This window comes from Triturus cristatus, chromosome 11 (assembly GCF_964204655.1).
Source record: "Triturus cristatus chromosome 11, aTriCri1.1, whole genome shotgun sequence".
Taxonomy (NCBI): Eukaryota; Metazoa; Chordata; class Amphibia; order Caudata; family Salamandridae; genus Triturus; species Triturus cristatus.
The window spans coordinates 867,292,644-867,313,599 of NC_140594.1; positions in this window are offsets into that span (position 1 = coordinate 867,292,644).

Consider the following 20,956-nt stretch of genomic DNA (forward strand, 5'->3'; position numbering starts at 1 on the left):
CCCCCAGGGTCCCTCAGGATTGAAAGGGAATTATTTCACCAACTTAAAATGCACCACAGGGTGTGTTTGCACACGTCCCCTCAGGCCCCGTCCCCACCCTTCACCACTGTGTAAACGCACCCTGTGGCCGTTCTAAGTTGAGAGATTAAGTCCCCTTGAATCCTAAGAGTCCCTAGGGTCAAACTAGCCCACTAGGTTCCTCCAGTAAGCGCCACAGAGCGGCGTTGCATAGAGGTGTAAAAAGGGGCGTGGCCTCAGAACACGTTTCTGCAACGCAGCTCCCTGTCGCATACTGGAGATACCTGTTGGGCTAGTTGGCCCTCAGGGACCCTCAGTATTGAAGGGGAATTAATTCCCCAACTTACAACTGGCGCGTTTGCAGAGTGCTGCAAGGAGGGGGCGTGGCCTCCGTGTGATGCCGGTCTTTTATTTATTATATTTTTTTTAAGAAGGAGGGCTGTGTGGCCCCCTTCTTTTTCTAATTTATTGGTCTTGGGGACCCCATACCCCAGGGCCTGCACCCTAATTTTTTTTGTTGAAAAAAATTAATTTGGCCCTCCCAAGGCCTTAATCGGCCCCGGGGACCCCAACCCCCGGGTCATGGCCTGTTCTTTTATTTTATTCTTTAGGAGGGGGGCTGCGTTGCCCCCCTCCTCAGGCCACTTATGGCCCCGGGGACCCCATCCCCAGGGCCGGCCTTTGATTTTTATTATTTAAAAAATATATATATTTATAGAAATACCCAAGACATGCTGGACAAACCGTATGTACCTATCACCATGACGATTTGCGTGATATTCATCAAACGGCGACTTTGCATACAATGAATCCACGTGGAATGTATTTACACCGCTAGTGAAGCTCTGACGTGTGTGACGCCCTACCGTGCCTAATCCCGGCGCCCCCGCCGGTGGGTACTCTCCAAGTAGACACCCTTGTCATTTATTTAACAAATCCAGTTGGCCGCACACTGCTCGTCACACCAGCATGTTGCCCCAAGGTACTCTGGTAGATGTAGTGGCGACGGTGAGTAAGCCTATGCCACAGTGTTGAAAAAAAGTATATGTCGCATTAGCCATCCCTGGACACGTGTTTCGAGGTAGTTGCCTCTCGTCAGCAGGGAGTAGGTAAGTGTAAAGGGGTGCCGCGTGGACTGCCAATAACGTAAAAACAGGTAGAGTACCTCTCATGGCGTGCAGGTGCTGGTCCAGAGCTCGTCAGCCCAAATGGCTCAAGGGAGCCTTTATATAACAAATCCAGTTGGCCGCACACTGCTCGTCACACCAGCATGTTGCCCCAAGGTACTCTGGTAGATGTAGTGGCGACGGTGAGTAAGCCTATGCCACAGTGTTGAAAAAAAGTATGTGTCGCATTAGCCATCCCTGGACACGTGTTTCGAGGTAGTTGCCTCTCGTCAGCAGGGAGTAGGTAAGTGTAAAGGGGTGCCGCGTGGACTGCCAATAACGTAAAAACAGGTATAGTACCTCTCATGGCACGCAGGTGCTGGTCCAGAGCTCGTCAGCCCAAATGGCTCAAGGGAGCCCTTGTCATTTATTTATACAAACATGGGTAGCTATTGACGGGCACATTTAATACACACGCACACCAAGCCATTCAAATGGGATTCGACAAAAATTCGACCAAACTATGCAAGACACCCCCCTCACGGTTAATAAAACACAAATACACCGCCGGATGCGTAATAATTTTTTTTTCACTCTCTGAAAAGGAGACGAACCTCACTTGAGAGTCACAGCGTGCTCCTGGCTGAGCCCAATGCTGTGTTACACTCACCAGTGTCCGCCGAGTGCCACACACCTCTGTGTTGTATTCCACCAGCTAGTGCGTATGCTATGACACTCTCTAGCCCATGTGCACTGTAACACCACCCCGTGAATATGTCATGCCACACTTGCCTTCACACAGGTTATATTGCCCCATCTAACGTGACTTGCTCGATGCCTATGTTATAACACACAGCGCTATGCCATACATATTATAATCTGGGATCCATATCTTTGTCACAGTGCATATGCAATGTTACACTCCCCAGCACATATTTTATATTACAACTTTAGAGACTAGTTAGGTTACACAACACTGCCCTGTGCATATTACACTCCAAGGCGCATATCGCATAGCACACGCTAGTGCCTGTGGTATCTCGTGCTCTCCAATGAATCTGTCATTGCGCACAATGTATTGCATATTATATTTCACGCCCCGGTTCATCTTATATCACACTTTTTGGTACATAGTTTATACCATATACTGTATCTAGTTTTCATTTTCAATCGTGCTCTCATGACTATGTTCTATATAACACTGCGTCCACCTACCCTTTTCACGAGCATTATATTTTGCAATGGGGGTGAAGGGTCAGGGGGTGTTTCTGCCAAGTGAGCCCGGAGTCACAGTCACAAACGTCCTCTTCTTCCTGAATAAAAGTGAGATTATGCTGCATACTTGTTCATATTTTAAGTAGTTCGCACAGACACACATTTTAAAAACAATAAAGTTTCTAATACCCACCTTCTCTGAACAGTTAGCTTGCTGCCCCACCCACCTACTCCCTATCCTCTGTTGTCTAAATCCATGGACTAGCCTCCTCCCTCCTGCCATGCATGGTCTGATGTGCTGCCACTGCCCTCCATTTAGGCGGATGTACCAGTCCACTCCTCCTGCCCTCCATTGCCCAATTCTATGGCCCATCATTGACCTCCTGCTTAGCCTCTGTGCTTAGCTTGCTGCCCCTATTCTCCTTCCCCCTGCCCTCCGATGTCTTTGTGCATGCTCCTGCTCCATCCTTTTTGCCCACCATGTTCCATGGACCTGCCACTCCTATCTACTCTGAGTGTTCTGTTGAGCTGCCACTCCCCTCCCACCTGCCTAGCATTGTCAGATGACTGTAAATTGTCTCTGCAACCTCCACCCTGCCTGTCCACATGCCATGCCCCTATCCCCTTCCTCCTGTCCTCCATGGTCCATTTTACTGCCACACCCTTCTACCCTCCCTGGTCTGTTGTGCTGCAACTGCTCCTCCTGCCTGCCCCGCGCGGTCTGTTGTGAGGCCCCTTCCCCTGAACTCTCTTGTCTGTGCCCAGGTCCTGACCCTCCCTTCTATCCTCCATGGTCCTTTGCGCATGCCCCCTGCACCCTCCTTCTTGCCCATTATAGCCATTGTGCTGCCACTAACCCTCCCGCTTGCCATGCATGGTCTTCTGTGCTGCCATGGCCCCTCCCACCTTCCCTGTGTGGTCAGCTAGCTGCCCCTGACCCCCTCCCACCTTCCCTCCATGGTCTGTGTGTATGCCATCATAGTCTCATTGTTGCTCTCCATGGTGTGTCTTGTTTCTAGTGCCCATCCTGCCTGACCTCCATGGTCATCTTGCTGCTCCTGCCCTGCCCCCTTGCCCCCAGCCCTCTGTTTCCATGTGCAGACCCCTATTCCCTCGCTCCTGGCTTGTCTGTTCCATTGTAATGCCCCTGATCAGTCCCTCCTGCCCTTTATGGTCTGTTATGCTGCAGCTTTCTCTCCTGTCTGTCCATTATGGTCAGCTAGCTACCATTGCCTCTTTCCCCTCTGTGCTCTGTTATCCATGTGTATGGGTCAGTTTGGTGCACCTCTCCATGTCCCTCCTGTCCTCTGTTATCCGAGTCCATGTCCCTACCCCATTTCCTCCTGCCTACCATGATCCAATGTACCATACTTGCGAACATTTTGAACTTGGTAAGAGGGAGATTTTGAAAACAAAACTGGGGTATTGATTTTCCCCTTTGAGTTACATTGAAAAAGAGGAGATTGTAGACAGGAGACAAATCAAATAAAGCCCATTTGAGCTTAAAAACATTGGACGTTTCCTGGCTGAAACGGGTCTGTTGGCATGTATGGTTGTACTATCACTGCCTCTTCCTTCTGCCCACAATGGTCTATTATATTGCCACAGCCTCTCTTGCCAGTCCTGTATTGTTGGTTTGTTGCCTCTGCCCCCCTTTCCACTGCCCTCCATAGTCTGTTGTGCTGCCATTGCCCTTCTTGCCTGCCCAGTGTGGTCAAATTGTTGCCTCTGCACTCTCCTACCTGCCTTCAATTTTCAGAGTCCGTGCCCCTGGCCTCTGCCTCTCAACAGTATCCCAATGAACAACTAGATTGCTAACATTCTATATTTATTACAAAAGTGTGGAACACCTGACATCATCTTGATGTAATCAAAACTGTAATACCTAGAGCATTTCCTTTAGAAAGGACACATATGAGAGGGTCTTATTTGCATCAAAATTATGGTTAGTGCTCTAAAAAACTAAAATGAGGACATATTTTCTGAGTTTTCAAATAGCGACAAAGAACTTTTAAATTATTTGTAATCTTTATGTTTTTTTATCCAGTTAACTACTTGATTAAATGTTGCACCTAGGGGAAAGGATGTGGTGTTACTTCCAGAGCTGCAGACTTTGCAACTGGGGAACCAGGTTGGAGTTTCTGCTTCAGCTCAACATTCTGTGATTCTGGTCAAATCACTTAATCTCCCCATGTCTACAACCAAAATGAATTTGATCTTGTGTGATGTAACCAATGCTCATGTAAAGCACTCCAATACCTGACAAGTCTGCACTATATAAAACTGCAAATACACAAAAAATAAGTGTTTTGCACACTTCTGTCATTGGGCTACATCTGGGTGATATTTGTGCTGCATTTGGGCTCTTTTGTCTCTGGTGGCCATCTTGGGAGATTTATTTGTTATGAAGTTTCCTAATTTCCTCATTTACTGCAGTCTCCTCAGTAGGAAATGCTTTCAGTTTTTTACTCTGATTCCATCAAGAAGGTATTCAAATATGTCAAACATTTGCCATAAATTCTGAATCTTAGCACTCTAGTTGCTCATTAGATCACTGTAGTAAAGCTACTGCTCACCACGGAAGTCTGCTGCTGGTATTAAAAGTGCATGTTTCAGTCTGCATGTCAGAATTTTTTAATGAAATAGAAGAGGATTTGAGAAGTCACTCAAAATGTGCCCTCATTTTTCTTTCTTCAGCACTAATCATAATTTCTATGGCAAAATGAACCCCCTCATTGTGTTCCTTTGTAAAATAAATGTTTTAACTGTTACCACTTTATTCCAACCAAGATGGCTTCAGGTGTGCCATACTTTTGTCATAAGTAAGACTGTTAGCGCTCTAGTTGTTCGTTAGAACACTCTGGGACATTCTGTCATTGGGCTATACTTGGGCTACATCTGGGTGATATTTGGGCTACATTTGGGCTCTTTTGTCTCTGGTGGCCATCTTGGGAGATTTATTTGTTATGAAGTTTCCTAATTTCCTCATTTACTGCATTCTCCTCAGTAGGAAATACTGAGAAATTTCCTAGTTAGCACAAAGGAAAGTTTCAATTCTAATAAGGAGACGGAGGCGAGGATTATGCATTACTTTCCTCACTTTTAATAAACAGCAAGTTAAAAGACACAATATAAAAAACAAAAGACCACAACTCCCATGAAGCTCTGGAGTAACCGTGGCAACCAGTAGTCCAATCATAGCAACGATGTAGTCCATAAACAGTAGCAGTCTCCATAGTCCTTCCGCTTTCTCTGCTGCAGGAAGTTAAGCCCTGTGGGTCCTATTCAGCCTTGGAGGCGGAACCTAGGACATGTACAAAATATTGAAGTCTGCTACAGAACCATGACATTTATCAAGGTCAACATGTTACGTATGATATCAATACAATTGCAAACCTTGCCAAAACAATCAGAAATAGATATATATTACGAGAATGCCACAGCATGATATAACATCAAACCTTGAAATCAGATGCATACGAAGTATTGAACATCAGCAAGAATCATTGACAATAGAAGTCTCAAAAAGTTACTTCCCTGATACGAAACTCTGATACACTCTGCTCTTCGAGCCCTTACCAGCAATTACCAAGGGTGGGAAGGCATAAGAGAAAACTTGCCCGGGGGGGATAATCCTCGCCTCCGTCTCCTTATTAGAATTGAAACTTTCCTTCGTGCTAACTAGGAAATTCTCATTCTACAGCAGGAGCGGAGGCGAGGATTATGCATGTTCAAAGCTTCCTTACCACCAAAGCGGCCACTTCATGGATTGGTTTAAAGTAGAACTTTTTAAAAGTTGAATCTGAAGACCAATCCGCCACATTCATAATGTCCTCCAATCTACCCCCTACCTGAATGGCCTTAGAAGCCATTGCTCCCCTGGTAGAGTGTGCGCCAAACTCAGTAGTGTCAATACCAGCCTCCATCATAATCCACCTGACCCATCTGGCAATGGTCGGGAAAGACACCGCCTTAAACGGCTTCTTAATGGCAATCAGAAGTTGCCGTTCGCCCGGAGGCCGCACCTCCAAGATCATATCATCATAGGCCTTGAGGCATCTAACTACACTCAATTTTGGGGAATCTGGAAAAGCAGGATAAGATGCTGACCTTGTACTCGTCTTGGTTCTCCTGGAGATGGTAAAAGTGACCCCTTCCGGGGTAAAAATCTGTGCTGTGAGATCCAAAGCTCTGACATCTGACGCCCTCTTGCATGAAATAAGGCACAACAACATAGCCAATTTCGCTGAGATCTCCTTTCTAGACAGATACTGATTGTCTTGCCAGGACATCAGTAAACGTAGAACCAGGTTGACATCCCAGAGGCCTGCATAACGGGGCTCAGGGGGGCGAGAAATTCTAATGCCCTTCAAGAGTTTACACACCCAGGGATGTTCTCCCACCGGATTGTTATCAATGGGAACATGGCCCGCCGAAATGGCAGATCTAAATGAGTTAATGGTACAATAAGCTAACCCTTCCTGAAAAAGCTCCGTTAAGAAATTGATGACATCCGAAACGCTGGAGCCCACGGGATCCAGGTGTTTCGCCATACACCAACGTACCCATCGCCTCCAAGCTGATCTGTACCTTTTGATGTTCGCCGGGGCCCATGCTTGCTGGATGAGGAATTCAGCCTCCCGCGAAAGAGCTCCGTCCGACCAACGTCGCCTGAAATCCTCCACGCCATAAGATGAAGATGGCCCTGAAGAACCAGGGGGTGAGGATTGCCCAGGGGGTCCACCAAGACCTCGTCGAAGACAGGTAGACGAATTGGAAGGTCCCAGCTCAGCTCTAGTAGAGAAGGGAACCATGCTTGAGAGCGCCAAATCGGAGTTACCAGGATCAATGAGGCTCTCTGCCGCCGAACCTGGGCCGCCACTCTCTGAACGAACAAGAATGGCGGAAAGGCATAAGCTGGTATCGATGACCAGTCCTGGAGAAAAGCGTCCACCGCCTCCGCCCCAGGATCCGGTTTCCAGCTGAAGTACCTGGGAAGCTGGGCGTTCCATCTGGAAGCGAAGAGATCCACCTGGCAGGGACCCCAGGAGGTCATCAGAGAGCTGAAGACTGTCGCATCCAGTCTCCAATCGCTGGCGTCCCGGAAGTGCCTGGAGTTCCAGTCCGCCACCGAGTTCTGAGTTCCCGGGAAGTATTCGGCCGTCACCGAAATCTGGCGTTGAAGGCAATAATGCCAGAAGTCCTTGGCTAGGTCCACCAGAACCCTGGACCGCGTGCCGCCCAAGCGGTTGATGTATTGCACCGCCGTTGTGTTGTCCATCCGGAGGAGCACACAACAAGACACTCTGTCTGTTGTGAAAGATCGAATAGCAAAGGACCCTGCCAGGAGTTCCAAACAATTGATATGCAGGGAAAGCTCCTCCTCCGTCCACCTTCCCCCCACTGAGGTCGAGCCGCAACAGGCTCCCCAACCGAGGCGACTGGCGTCCGACTCTGTCACCAGATCCGGCTGCGACCCAAAGATCGCTCTGCCATTCCACGCCTCAATGTGGTCGATCCACCACTGGAGTTCCCCTCTGGATTCCTGATTCAGATAGATCAACTGGGAGTAGGTAAGAACCCTCCGTAGATGGGACGCCTTCAGTCTCTGCAGGGCACGGTAGTGCAGGCCAACAATCCTGGCCAACTGCCGCAAGGAGATCCTGTCCCTCCGCAGGACCTTCCTCAATTCCTTCTTCATCTTCCCAATCTTCTGTTCCCGGAGGTGTAGTGTCGCCAACCTGGAGTCTCTCCTGAACCCTAAAAAGGGTCATGCTCTGCCGCGGGATTAAGTCCGACTTTACTTGATTGATGTTAAACCCCAAGCTCTGGAGGAGGGAGATTACAGTCTGTAAGTGGGAGTGAAGATTTGACCTGGACTGATCCATTATCAGGATGTCGTCCAAATAAATGATCAACCGAATGCCCAGAGTCCGGAGATGCTCCATCACCGGCTTGAGGAGCTTCGTAAAGCACCACGGAGCCGAAGACAGGCCAAAGGGAAGAGTCAAAAACTCGAAAACCTGTGTCCTCCACCGAAACTGGAGGAACCTGCGGTGTGGAGGGAAAATGGGGACCGAGATGTAGGAGTCCTTGAGGTCCAGACGCACCAGCCAATCGTCCTGCAACAAAAGGTCTCTGAGAAGATGTATCCCCTCCATTTTGAAGTGGCGATAGACTAGCCACTCGTTGAAGTCCCTGAGATTGATAACGGGACGGTAACCCTTGTCCTTTTTTTCTACCAGGAAGATGTTGCTCAAAAACCCCGTGGGATGAAGATCTGAAGGGCCGATCGCCCCTTTGGATAAAAGCTCTTGAACCTCTTGGTCTATGAGAGACTCGTCCTGAGAAGAAAACACCAAGGGTCTGGGTCTGACCCCTTGAACCGGAGTTCCGTAGAACTCTATGTGAAATCCTCTGACCGTTTCCAGTACCCAAGGATCGTGAGTAATCTCCGCCCACCTGTGACAGAACAGGGCAATTCTCCCCCCCAACCGAACCGGGGTTAACAAAGGTACGCTTACCGCTGTATCCTCCGGTGTTGTTGTGGGCTCCTCCCCGGCCTCGGCTGTTCTTTCCTCTGCCGCCCCGGGAGGGGTAGAAGGTCCCTTGGCGACCGTCCTGCCATCCGTTATTGCGCTTGGCTTGGGCTCTATTAGGGCGTTGATTCGATTGTCGGCCGGAGGAGCGACCCCTGCCTCTTCCGGCCCCACCAAAAACCTTCCCCGGGAAAATCTTCTTCATCGAAGCCTGCGCCTTGTCCAGGGCCGAAAAGGTAGCCACAAACCTCCCTTACTCCTTAACAAAAGGATCGCCAAACAGGGAACCCTGGGCTATCGGACCTGCCTCTGAGGAAGAGAGCTCACCAAGTTTGGGGTCTATCTTCAGCAACAGGGAACGGCGGCGCTCGGCCGAGAGGGCGCAATTCACATTGCCTAGCAGGCACATTGCCCACTGCGCCCAACCCGTGACCTCTTCTGCAGGCAGGGGCTCCCCAGAAATCCGGGACCTCTCCGCTAATTCGATCACTTTAGTCAAAGGGCCCACTACATCTAAGAGCTTGTCCTGGTAAGCCCGCCATGATCTATCTATCCCTTTCTTGGGATCCTTCATATACTTAGAAAAGAAGGTACACAATCTGGGGTCAATGTCGGGGGTCAAAGTGACTCCGTTGGGAAGGGAGGGTCTGGGACATTCGGACCGAAGACGGGCCCTAACCTCTTTATTGAGTGGTCGCCACATGGTCAGCTACCATTTTGTCGGGGACCCATTCCGTGGACCGGGGTCTATAAATGCACATGGGATTAAACATATAATTTGAGGGACCTTCCCCCTCTCCTACTGAAGGGGCAGAAGACTGAGGACGCCAAGACCTGTCGTGCTCCTGGTACCCATCTGAGGAATCCCCATCATCCTCGCACTCCACCTCCCCCAATTCGGGAAACCCCTCTTCAGGGTCGTAATCCGTGGTGCCTTCGTCGCCGGTTTCTCCGGGTATAACCTCCTCCCGGTAGGGTGCATCACGAAGCGTGCGCGCACTTTTCTGAAAGGCTTCCGCCAGACAGCTGAAGCCCTCAAGGTGCCCCGCGTCACGCTTGTGGGCCTTGCGCGGGAGAGAAATAGGCCCACCGCTAGGCCCGGCCTCCCCGTCCCCCAAAATACCTGTGCCCTTGAACACATGGGCGGACAAACGGTCAACGCTTTCCTGCAGAGGGGCAAGCGCCTGGGCGATGGCCGAAGAGAGGAGCCTGTCCGCCTCTGCAGGTCTGCGGACCTGGGACAGCCGGTCCTCTTCAGAGGACAAAGATGGGGTATAATCATGCTCCCTCTGAGCATTCATCATAATAGGAGGTGAGGGCACCGAGTCAAAACGCCCCAAATAAGTTAAGGGGGCTCTCCCCTCGCCGGTGCCCAGGAGCTGACACCCCTCTGGTGACTAACACCACACGCGGAGGAGTCAGCCCAGTAAATTAATCAATAGGGGGCTACGCCCGTCAGTCTTACCGCGAAAGCGGTGTCAGGCGAGGGGTATAAATCTAAATACGAGCGAGCGCTCGAAACACCAAGGCAGAAGCCTCACAAACGACGCTTCACTGGCGCCTAAGACGGAGCGTTGCGCTAGAAGCGCGAAATAGCACCACCTAGCGGACCCGCTCCTTATCAAGAACAAACGCGCTCGGGCTGAAGCCTACCGCGCGACTTACAGCGAGAGTGTAACCCGCTACAATACACAGTGGAAAAGAGAACAGAATCATGCCAATCAATGAAATAAAAGCTACACAGAGCCTATCCAGCCTAGACCCAAAACCACAGTAAGGAGAGAAGGGACTTAACTGACGGGCCAGAGGTGAAGAAAGAGGAAGGACTATGGAGACTGCTACTGTTTATGGACTACATCGTTGCTATGATTGGACTACTGGTTGCCACGGTTACTCCCGAGCTTCATGGGAGTTGTGGGCTTGTTTTTTATATTGTGTCTTTTAACTTGCTGTTTATTAAAAGTGAGGAAAGTAATGCATAATCCTCGCCTCCGCTCCTGCTGTAGAATTTGTTTTTACTTTGGTTCCATCAAGAAGGCATTCAGATGTGTCACACATTTGCCATAAATTCTGAATGTTAGCACTTTAGTTGCTCATTAGATCACTGTAGTAAAGCTACTGCTCACCAGGGAAGTCTGCTGCTGGTATTCAAAGTGCATGTTTCAGTCTGCATGTCAGAATTTTTTTATGAAAAAGAAGAGGATTTTAGCCTTAAGTAAGACTGTTAGCGCTTTAGTTGTTCGTTAGAACACTCTGGGACATTCTGTCATTGGGCTATACTTGGGCTACATCTGGGCTACATTTGGGCTCTTTTGTCTCTGGTAGCCATTTTGGGAGATTTATTTGTTATGAAGTTTCCTAATTTCCTCATTTACTACAGTTTCCTCAGTAGTAAATACTTTCAGTTTTTTACTTTGATTCCATCAAGAAGGCATTCAGATGTGTCACACATTTGCCATACATTCAGAATGTTAGCACTTTAGTTGCTCATTAGATCACTGTAGTAAAGCTACTGCTCACCAGGGAAGTCTGCAGCTGGTATTGAAAGTGCATGTTTCAGACTGCACTCAAAATGTGCCCTAATTTTTCTTTCTGTAGCACTAATCATACTTTCTATGGCAAAATGAACCCCCACATTTTGTTCTTTTTTAAATTAAATGCTTTAAGAGTTACCACTTTATTCCAATCAAGATGGCTTCAGGTGTGCAATACGTTTGTCATAAGTAGGACTGTTAGCGCTCTAGCTGTTCTTTAGAACACTCTGGGAAGCTGCAGTAGAACACAAAGGAATCAACTGACAGTCTCTGCCCTTGTTGGATGTACATGTTTTACTGAGAATGTCAGACTTCATTCTCACATGACTGAGAAAGATAATGTGAATTTACAGAAAATATGCTCTCAGTTTAGCTTATAGATCACCTTCCAAACCTCTGTGGGAAAAGCATGAGAAAATAGTTTTCTCTCAAACATGATTCATGATTTCACAGCAGAAGGCTTTTTCACATGGTAAAATCACCTTCGAACACACCACAATTCCTAAAATTAGTATGGTACCATCAACAAATGATTTATAATGTAACTAAAGTCTTTAAACCTTCAATTAACTGCAATGCTTTTTAATGAGGTGCTATCATGTATATTGGTCCCAAGATGGCTGCCAACACTTCTTGGATGGAGTACTGACAGCCAATCAGATCTCACGATGAGATGTGCGGTTAGGCTCCGCCCAGATATATCTATCTTTTTAACTCTAATTTTCTCAGGAACTACTGAACGGATTTACACCATTTAAGCAAAAGGCACGAGTCTGAACTGACGACTACCTCTTTGCCAAATTTGGTGTAATTCCATTCAGCAGTTCGGGCTGTAGCTGCGTCAACAGGTCCTACGGGAAAATGCATGAGGAAAACGCGTTTGGGACCCCCCTTTTTTCTCGGCCCCCGCTTGACGAATTACCGTGAAATTTTCAGGATAGGAGCGGACCAGAGCTGGCCAAAAGTTTGGAAAATTTTGCGAAGATTCGTCAATCGGCGCCAACGTTATTCCAAATAGAATGTTGCGGATTTCCTATGGAAAATAGGTCCTAACTATAACTACCTACTGGCGACTATGGCAGTCGCCAGTAGGTACCAGCAGCAGACTTCCCTGGTGAGCAGTAGCTTTACTACAGTGATCTAGTGAGCAACTAGAGGGCTAACATTCAGAATGTATGGCAAATGTGTGACACATCTGAATGCCTTCTTGATGGAACCAAAGTAAAAAACTGAAAGTATTTCCTACTGAGGAGACTGCAGTAAATTAGGAAACTTCATAACAAATAAATCTCCCAGGTTCGCCACCAGAGACAAAAGAGCCCAAATGTAGCCCAAATATCACCCAGATGTAGCCCAAGTATAGCCCAATGACAGAATGTCCCAGAGTGTTCTTAAGAACAACTAGAGCGCTTACTGTCTTACTTATGACAAATGTATGGCACGCCTGAAGCCATCTTGGTTGGAATAAACTGGTAACACTTAAAACATTTAATTTAAAAAGGAACACAATGAGTGGGTTCATTTTGCCATAGAAATTATGATTAGTGCTGAAGAAAGAAAAAGTAGGGCACATTTTGAGTGACTTCTCAAATCCTCTTCTATTTCATTAAAAAATTCGGATATGCAGACTGAAACATGCACTTTTAATACCAGCAGCAGACTTCCGTGGTGAGCAGTGGCTTTACTACAGTGATCTAATGAGCAACTAGAGTGCTAGCATTCAGAATTTATGGCAAATGTGTGACATATCTGAATACCTTCTTGATGGAATCAAAGTTAAAAACTGAAAGCATTTCCTACTGAAGAGACTGCAGTAAATGAGGAAATTAGGAAACTTCATAACTAATAAATCTCCCAAGATGGCCACCAGAGACAAAAGAGCCCAAATGCAGCACAAATATCACCCAGATGTAGCCCAATGACAGGAGTGTGCAAAACACTTTTTTTTGTGTATTTGCAGTTTTATATAGTGCTGACTTTGCAGGTATTGGAGTGCTTTACATGAGCATTAGTTACATCACACAAGATCAAATTCATTTTGGTTGTAGACATGGGCAGATTAAGTGATTTGACCAGAATCACAGAATGTTGAGCTGAAGCAGAAAATCCAACCTGGTTCCCCAGTTGCAAAGTCTGCAGCTCTGGAAGTAACACCACATCCTCTCCCCTAGGTGCAACATTTAATCAAGTGTTCAACTGGATAAAAAAACAAAGATTACAAATAATTTAAAAGTTCTTTGTCGCTATTTGAAAACTCAGAAAATATGTCCTCATTTTAGTTTTTTAGAGCACTAACCGTAATTTTGATGCAAGTAAGACCCTCTCATATATGTAATTTCTAAAGGAAATGCTCTAGATATTACAGTTTTGATTACATCAAGATGACGTCAGGCGTTCCACACTTTTGTAATAAATATAGAATGTTAGCTATCTAGTTGTTCATTGGGATACTGTTGAGAGGTAGAGGCCAGGGGCACGGACTCTGAAAATTGAAGGCAGGTAGGAGAGTACAGAGGCAACAATTTGACCACACTGGGCAGGCAGGAAGGGCAGTGGCAGCACAACAGACTATGGAGGGCAGTGGAAAGGGGGGCAGGGGCAACAAACCAACAATACAGGACTTGCAAGAGATGCTGTGGCAATGTAATAGACCATTGTGGGCAGATGGAAGAGGCAATGGTAGTACAACCATACATGCCAACAGACCCGTTTCAGCCAGGAAACGTCCAAAGTTTTTAAGCTCAAATGGGCTTTATTTCATCTGTCTCCTGTCTAAAATCTCCTCTTTTTCAATGTAACTCAAAGGGGAAAATCAATACCCCAGTTTTTTTTCAAAATCTCCCTCTTACCAAGTTTAAAATGTTCGCAAGTATGGTACATTGGATCATGGTAGGCAGGAGGAATTGGGCTAGGGACATGGACTCGGATAACAGAGAACAGGAGGGACATGAGAGGTGCACCAAACTGACCCTACAGGGCAGGCATCAGGGTTTGCAGCAGCACAATACACTACACAGGGCATGCGGGACGGGAGTGCAGCACAACAATCCATAGAAAGCAATAGGGAGGGGACAGGACCATGCAGATGGACAACAGAGAACAGAAGGGAAAGAGGCACTGGTAGCTAGCTGACCATAATGGACAGACAGGAGAGAAAGCTGCAGCATAACAGACCATAAAGGGCAGGAGGGACGGATCAGGGGAATTACAATGGAACAGACAAGCCAGGAGGGAGGGAATAGGGGTCTGCACATGGAAACAGAGGGCTGTGGGGCAAAGGGGTAGGGCAGGAGCAGCAAGATGACCATGGAGGTCAGGCAGGATGGGCACTAGAATCAAGACACACCATGGAGAGCAACAATGAGACTATGATAGCATACACACAGACCATGGAGGGAAGGTGGGAGGGGGTCAGGGGCAGCTAGCTGACCACACAGGGAAGGTGGGAGGGGCCATGGCAGCACAGAAGACCATGCATGGCAAGCGGGAGGGTTAGTGGCAGCCCAATGACTATGATGGGCAAGAAGGAGGGTGCAGGGGCATGCACAAAGGACCATGGAGGATAGAAGTGAGGGTCAGGACCTGGGCACAGACAAGAGAGTTCAGGGGAAGGGGCCTCACAACAGACCGCGCGGGGTAGGCAGGAGGAGCAGTTGCAGCACAACAGACCAGGGAGGGCAGAAGGGTGTGGCAGTAAAATGGACCATGAAGGACAGGAGGAAGGGGATAGGGGCATGGCATGTGGACAGGCAGGGTGGAGGTGGCACGGACAGGTTACAGTCATCTGACAATGCTAGGCAGGCGGAAGGGACGTGGCAGCACAAGTAGATAGGAGTGGCAGGTCCATGGAACATGGTGGGCAAAAAGGATGGAGCAGGGGCATGCACAAAGACATCGGAGGGCAGGGGGAAGGAGAATAAGGGCAGCAAACTAAGCACAGAGACTACGCAGGAGGTCAATGATGGGCCATAGAATTGGGCAATGGAGGGCAGGAGGAGTGAACTGGTACATAATGCTAAATGGAGGGCAGAAACACCCCCTGACCCTCCACCCCCCATCGCAAAATGTAATGCCCGTGAAAAGGGTAGGTGGACGCAGTGTTATATAGAACACAGTCCTGAGAGCACGATTGAAAATGAAAACTAGATATAGTATATGGTATAAACTATGCACCAAAAAGTGTGATATAAGATGAACAGGGGCATGAAATATAATATGCAATACATTGTGCGCAATGACAGATTCATTGGAGAGCGTGAGATAGCACAGGCACTAGCGCGTGCTATGCGATATGCGCCTTGGAGTGTAATATGCACAGGGCAGTGTTGTGTAACCTAACTAGTCTCTAAAGTTGTAATATAAAATATGTGCTGGGGAGTGTAACGTTGCATATGCACTGTGACAAAGATATGGATCCCAGATTGTAATATGTATGGCATAGCGCTGTGCGTTATAACATAGGCATCGAGGAAGGGACGTTAGATGGGGCAATATAACCCGTGCGAAGGCAAGTGTGGCATGACATTCACGGGGTGGTGTTACAGTGCACATGGGCTAGAGAGTGTCATAGCATACGCACTAGCTGGTGGAATACAACACAGAGGTGTGTGGTGCTCGGCGGGCACTGGTGGGTGTAACACAGCATTGGGCTTTGCCAGGAGCACGCTGTGACTCTCAAATGAGGTTTGTCTCCTTTCCAGAGAGTAAAATAAAAAGTATTACACATCCGGCGGTGGATGTGTGTTTTATTAACCGTGAGGGGGGTTTCTTGCATAATTTGGTCGAATTTTTGTCGAATCCCCTTTGAATGGCTTGTTGTGCGTGTGTATTAAATGTGCCCGTCAATAGCTACCCATGTTTGTATAAATAAACAACAAGGGTGTCTACTTGGAGAGTACCCACCGGCGGAAGCACAGGGATTAGGCACGGTAGGGTGTCAGACACATCAGAGCTTCACTAGCGACGTAAATACATTACACGTGGATTCATTGTATGCATAGTCGCTTTTTTATGAATATCACGCAAATCGTCATGGTGATAGGTACATATGGTTTGTCCAGCATGTCCTAGGTGTTTCTATAAATATATATTTTTTTTAAACAAAGCCAGGCCCCGGGGGATGGGCTCCCCGAGGCCATAAGTGGCCTGAGGAGAGGGGCAACGCAGCCCCCCCCTCCTAAAGAATTACAAAAAAAAAAAGGCCATGAACCGGGGGATGGGGTCCCCAGGGCCGATAAATTAGAAAAAGAAGGGGGGGCCACACAGCCCTCCTTCTTAAAGAAATTAAATAAATAAAAGACCGGCATCGCGCCGGAGGCCACACACCCTCCTTGCAGCACTCTGCAAACGCGCCCCCTGGCCAGTGTAAGTTGGGGAATTAATTCCCCTTCAATACGGAGGGTCCCTGAGGGCCAACTAGCCCAACAGGTATCTCCAGTATGCGCCAGGGAGCTGTGTTGCAGACAGGTGTTCTGAGGCCATGCCCCTTTTTACACCTCTATGCAACGCAGCTCTGTGGCGCTTACTGGAGGTACCTAGTGGGCTAGTTTGACCCTAGGGACCCTTAGGATTCAAGGGGACTTAATCTCTCAACTTAGAACGGCCACAGGGCGCGTTTACACAGTGGTGAAGGGAGCGGACGGGGCCTAAGGTGACGTGTGCAAACACGCCCTGTGGCGCGTTTAATGTTGGGGAAATAATTCCCTTTCAATCCTGTGGGACCCTGGGGGCCAACTAGCCCACCAGGTGCTTCCGGTATGCGCCACTGCTCTGCGTTGCAGAGAGGTGGTGCAGGCCGTGCCCCTTTTTACACCTCTCTGCAATGGCGCTTACTGGACGTACCTAGTGGGCTATTTTGCCCCTAGGGACCCTCAGGATTCAAGGGGACTTAATCTCCCAACTTAAAAAATGGCCACAGGGCGTGTTTACACAGTGGGGAAGGGAGGGGACGGGGTCTGAGGTGACATGTGCAAACACGCCCTATGGCGCGTTTTAAGTTGGGGAAATAATTCCCCTTCAATCCTGAGGGCCCCTGGGGGCTAACTAGCCCACCAGGTGCTTCCAGTAAGCGCCATTGAGCTGCGTTGCAGAGAGGTGGTCCAGGCCGTGCCACTTTTTACACCTCTCTGCAACGCAGCTCTGTGGCACTTACTGGAGGTACCTAGTGGGCTAGTTGGACCCTAGGGACCCTCAGAATTCAAATGAACTTCATCTCCCAACTTAAAACGGCCGCAGGGCGTGTTTACACAGTGGGGAAGGGAGGGGACGGGGCCTGAGGTGACATGTGCAAACACACCCTGTGGCGCGTTTTAAGAGGTAGTTTTAATCCCCTGCCCTATTATATACTTACAGAGGAGGTCATGCTAATCACAGGGGGACCCCAACGCATAGTGTTCCCTAGTGTATGTAGGTGTTTTCACTGTATTCTGAGTGTCTTTTAACATAGCACTGGCTCTAGGACTGGTTAGACTCAGTTACCACCAGTATCCGTCTGAAATTGTAAAGGATGAATTTGCAACAAGGCTTCTTTCTATTTTTCTGTACGTTATCCTTCTTCCTGCACTTTTCTTCGTCTTTGAGGACTTCTGTTGCTTCTTTCTGCATTTCTTTTTTTTCTTTCTGTGCGTTTTTTCTTCTTTCTTCACATGTCCTTTCTCTGTAGGCATAGTTAGAAATTAGCATTTAAAAAACCATTGAAATTCACTGAAAAAAACATAGGTTTCAGGGGCTTTATAGTTAGCTGGACTTTTCACTCGTACAAAACCATTGAAATTCCCCCGTTATAGTTAGTTCAGATAACTATAACTTGCGCGCCCGCAATGCACTGCTGATGACGTCACATATTACATCACTCATGACATGGTCAGTGACATCACTGATGACATCACTGATAACATCTCAAATGACATCACTGATGACATCATCCTTGTGATAGAATAGCATACCTCCTCTCCCCCTAATATAACCTTTGATACACACATTCAAAAGAAGAAACTAAAATTTTCAAAACAATGGACATACCAATACCAGTTACAACAACCTATTCAGTAATTCTAAGATCCACATACACATCCACTCATTCACCGACAGTCCTATACAGTCACTCATACATGTACTCACTCATCATATGTACTTATACACCTATACATCCTGTTACACAACGCCACTCATCCATAGAGTTACTCACACACATAGTCACTCATGCTAATAAAGAATCAAACATCCATTTACTTGCATATACAGTTATACACACACCACCACACTTACTTCTACGGAAACTTACACATACTTAGTCTTTTAAACAATCACTTATAGAAACACATACTTATTCATACAGGTTCTCTTTCAATCTCTCACTCTCACATATACTCACTTATATACACCAACAGTCAAATATACTAGTTTAAAACATATGTAGTTACTCATAAAGACACTATTGAGACAGTCATTCACTCACTAGCACACCCATGCACACACTCATCCACCCATAAAGTCCTGCACACATGCTGTCTTCAACACATACAAACAGTGAGTCACTCATTCATGCACCTATGCACTACGTAATACCCCCCACCGAACCATACAGACACTCATACTGATACTCAAAAAAACAACTAATAACCTATATAGACCTTCATGTAGCTACCCACCAACCCATGCAGCCACTTATACACAAAGTGAGAGACTGATACAGATATTTACATATTTAAACATTACTCACTAAGCCATGTATTCACTAAGATACACTTAGTCAGTTATACAATCAATTTTTCAAAATCAAATCATCCATTTAGACACTTATATACCCATTTATTCTTCCATCGACCTTGAGATATACATATATAAAACATATGTAATTTTCAGAAAAACACATTCACTGGATGATGTCATCAGTGATGTCATTTGAGATGTCATGAGTGATGTCACTGGCCATGTCATGAGTGATGTAATATGTGACGTCATCAGCAGTGCATTGCGGGTGCGCGAGTTATAGTTAGCTGAACTAACTATAACGGGGGAATTTCAATGGTTTTGTACAAGTGAAAAGTCCAGCTAACTAGAACGCCCCTGAAAGCTATGTTTTTTTCAGTGAATTTCTAAGGTTTTTTAAATGCTAATTCCTAACTATAACGTGCCTGAAACCTATGGTTTTTTCAGTGAATATATATATTTTGTTTCATGTTGTACTAGTCAGCATGGAAGAAATACTTTTTTTAATATACCTAAACCTATTTAGATATCCCCTCTAGGGGAATCAGCTGAGTACTTCCTAAATCCATATTGGGACCTCCAAGACAGCAACACTTTCTACAAAGTATGCTAAAAACAGGCATGCCAAGAATCCTGTAGCATATACAATATTATTCACCAAGGGGCACTTAACTCAATGTGTGCGGTTCAAGTTTTCAAAATTTAGAGAAAAATCTCCTCATTTCCTGCCTTTATTTGTTGCAGTAAACGAACAAACCAAAATCTTGGCCAAGCTAATTCCAAAAGTGTTGCCACAGCAACCTTACCAAACCAAAGTCTCCAGCTTCCTCTGCCAAGTTCTGAGTGACCTAACGGTTGTTTTAAAATACTCACACCAAACAAAATCTCAGTCGGGAGCGGCTAACACCTGGAGGGTCAGAACGGGAAAACTGGAAAATACCTGGTCTGCAAAGACAAAGATTCTCCTTGTGCAGGGTACCTCCTTGGTAGATTTCTGTCCTGCCCTCAGTAGATTCCTGTCTTCAGTCAAGACCACTCCCTTGAATAGCCGCTTCTCCGATGAGGTCCACGTCGGGCGCTAATTTGTAGAAATCAAAAACCTTTTAAGGGGTTCACTGATGCACCTGGTCCTTAAACCAACAAAGAAGAGACTGGCACAGAAGCTGGAATAGTAAAACACAAGTTTATTAACCTCACATGAGGGAGACTGCGTCAATACGGTACCCTCAGGCCACTGTAATGAGACAGTCTAAGGAGTACAGAGAACATGGGTCTTATATATACATGTGTTGCATAGTCAGCATGAGACCAAGGGGAGGTACTGGCACATACAAGAATAGTTATTGACTAATATGGGTATACAATAATTGCTTGCTCAACAAAGTGGGAGGGGAGACATTTCTCCTTACATCAGTAAAAAACAGCCTGACAGTTATACACTAAGAGCAGGTGCATTCTGGCAGCTACAGGTCTTTCTGAGCATGTGCAAGCTTCTGGCTCATCTCTGAAGGAGTTAACTATATCACATGACACGCAGTATACAAGGGCAGTCAACAATGAAGAGGGAGAAAGCATATGGCGAGCACATGGCTAACTAAAATGGCTGCCAAAAACTAAAATGGCTTCAGCTGATGCTAACAGCTATTGCAGCTAGTTTCCACACCACCTTGTCCGGATGAACAGAAAGGAAAGGAGGTTTAGAAGAAAGAGCCTGCAGCTCACTCACTCTTCTGGCAGAGGTGCTAGCAACCAGGAAAGCAGTCTTTAAGATGAGAAGACGTAAAGGACAGTTGTAAAGCGACTCAAAGGGAGCGCACATCAAATAAGTCAACAC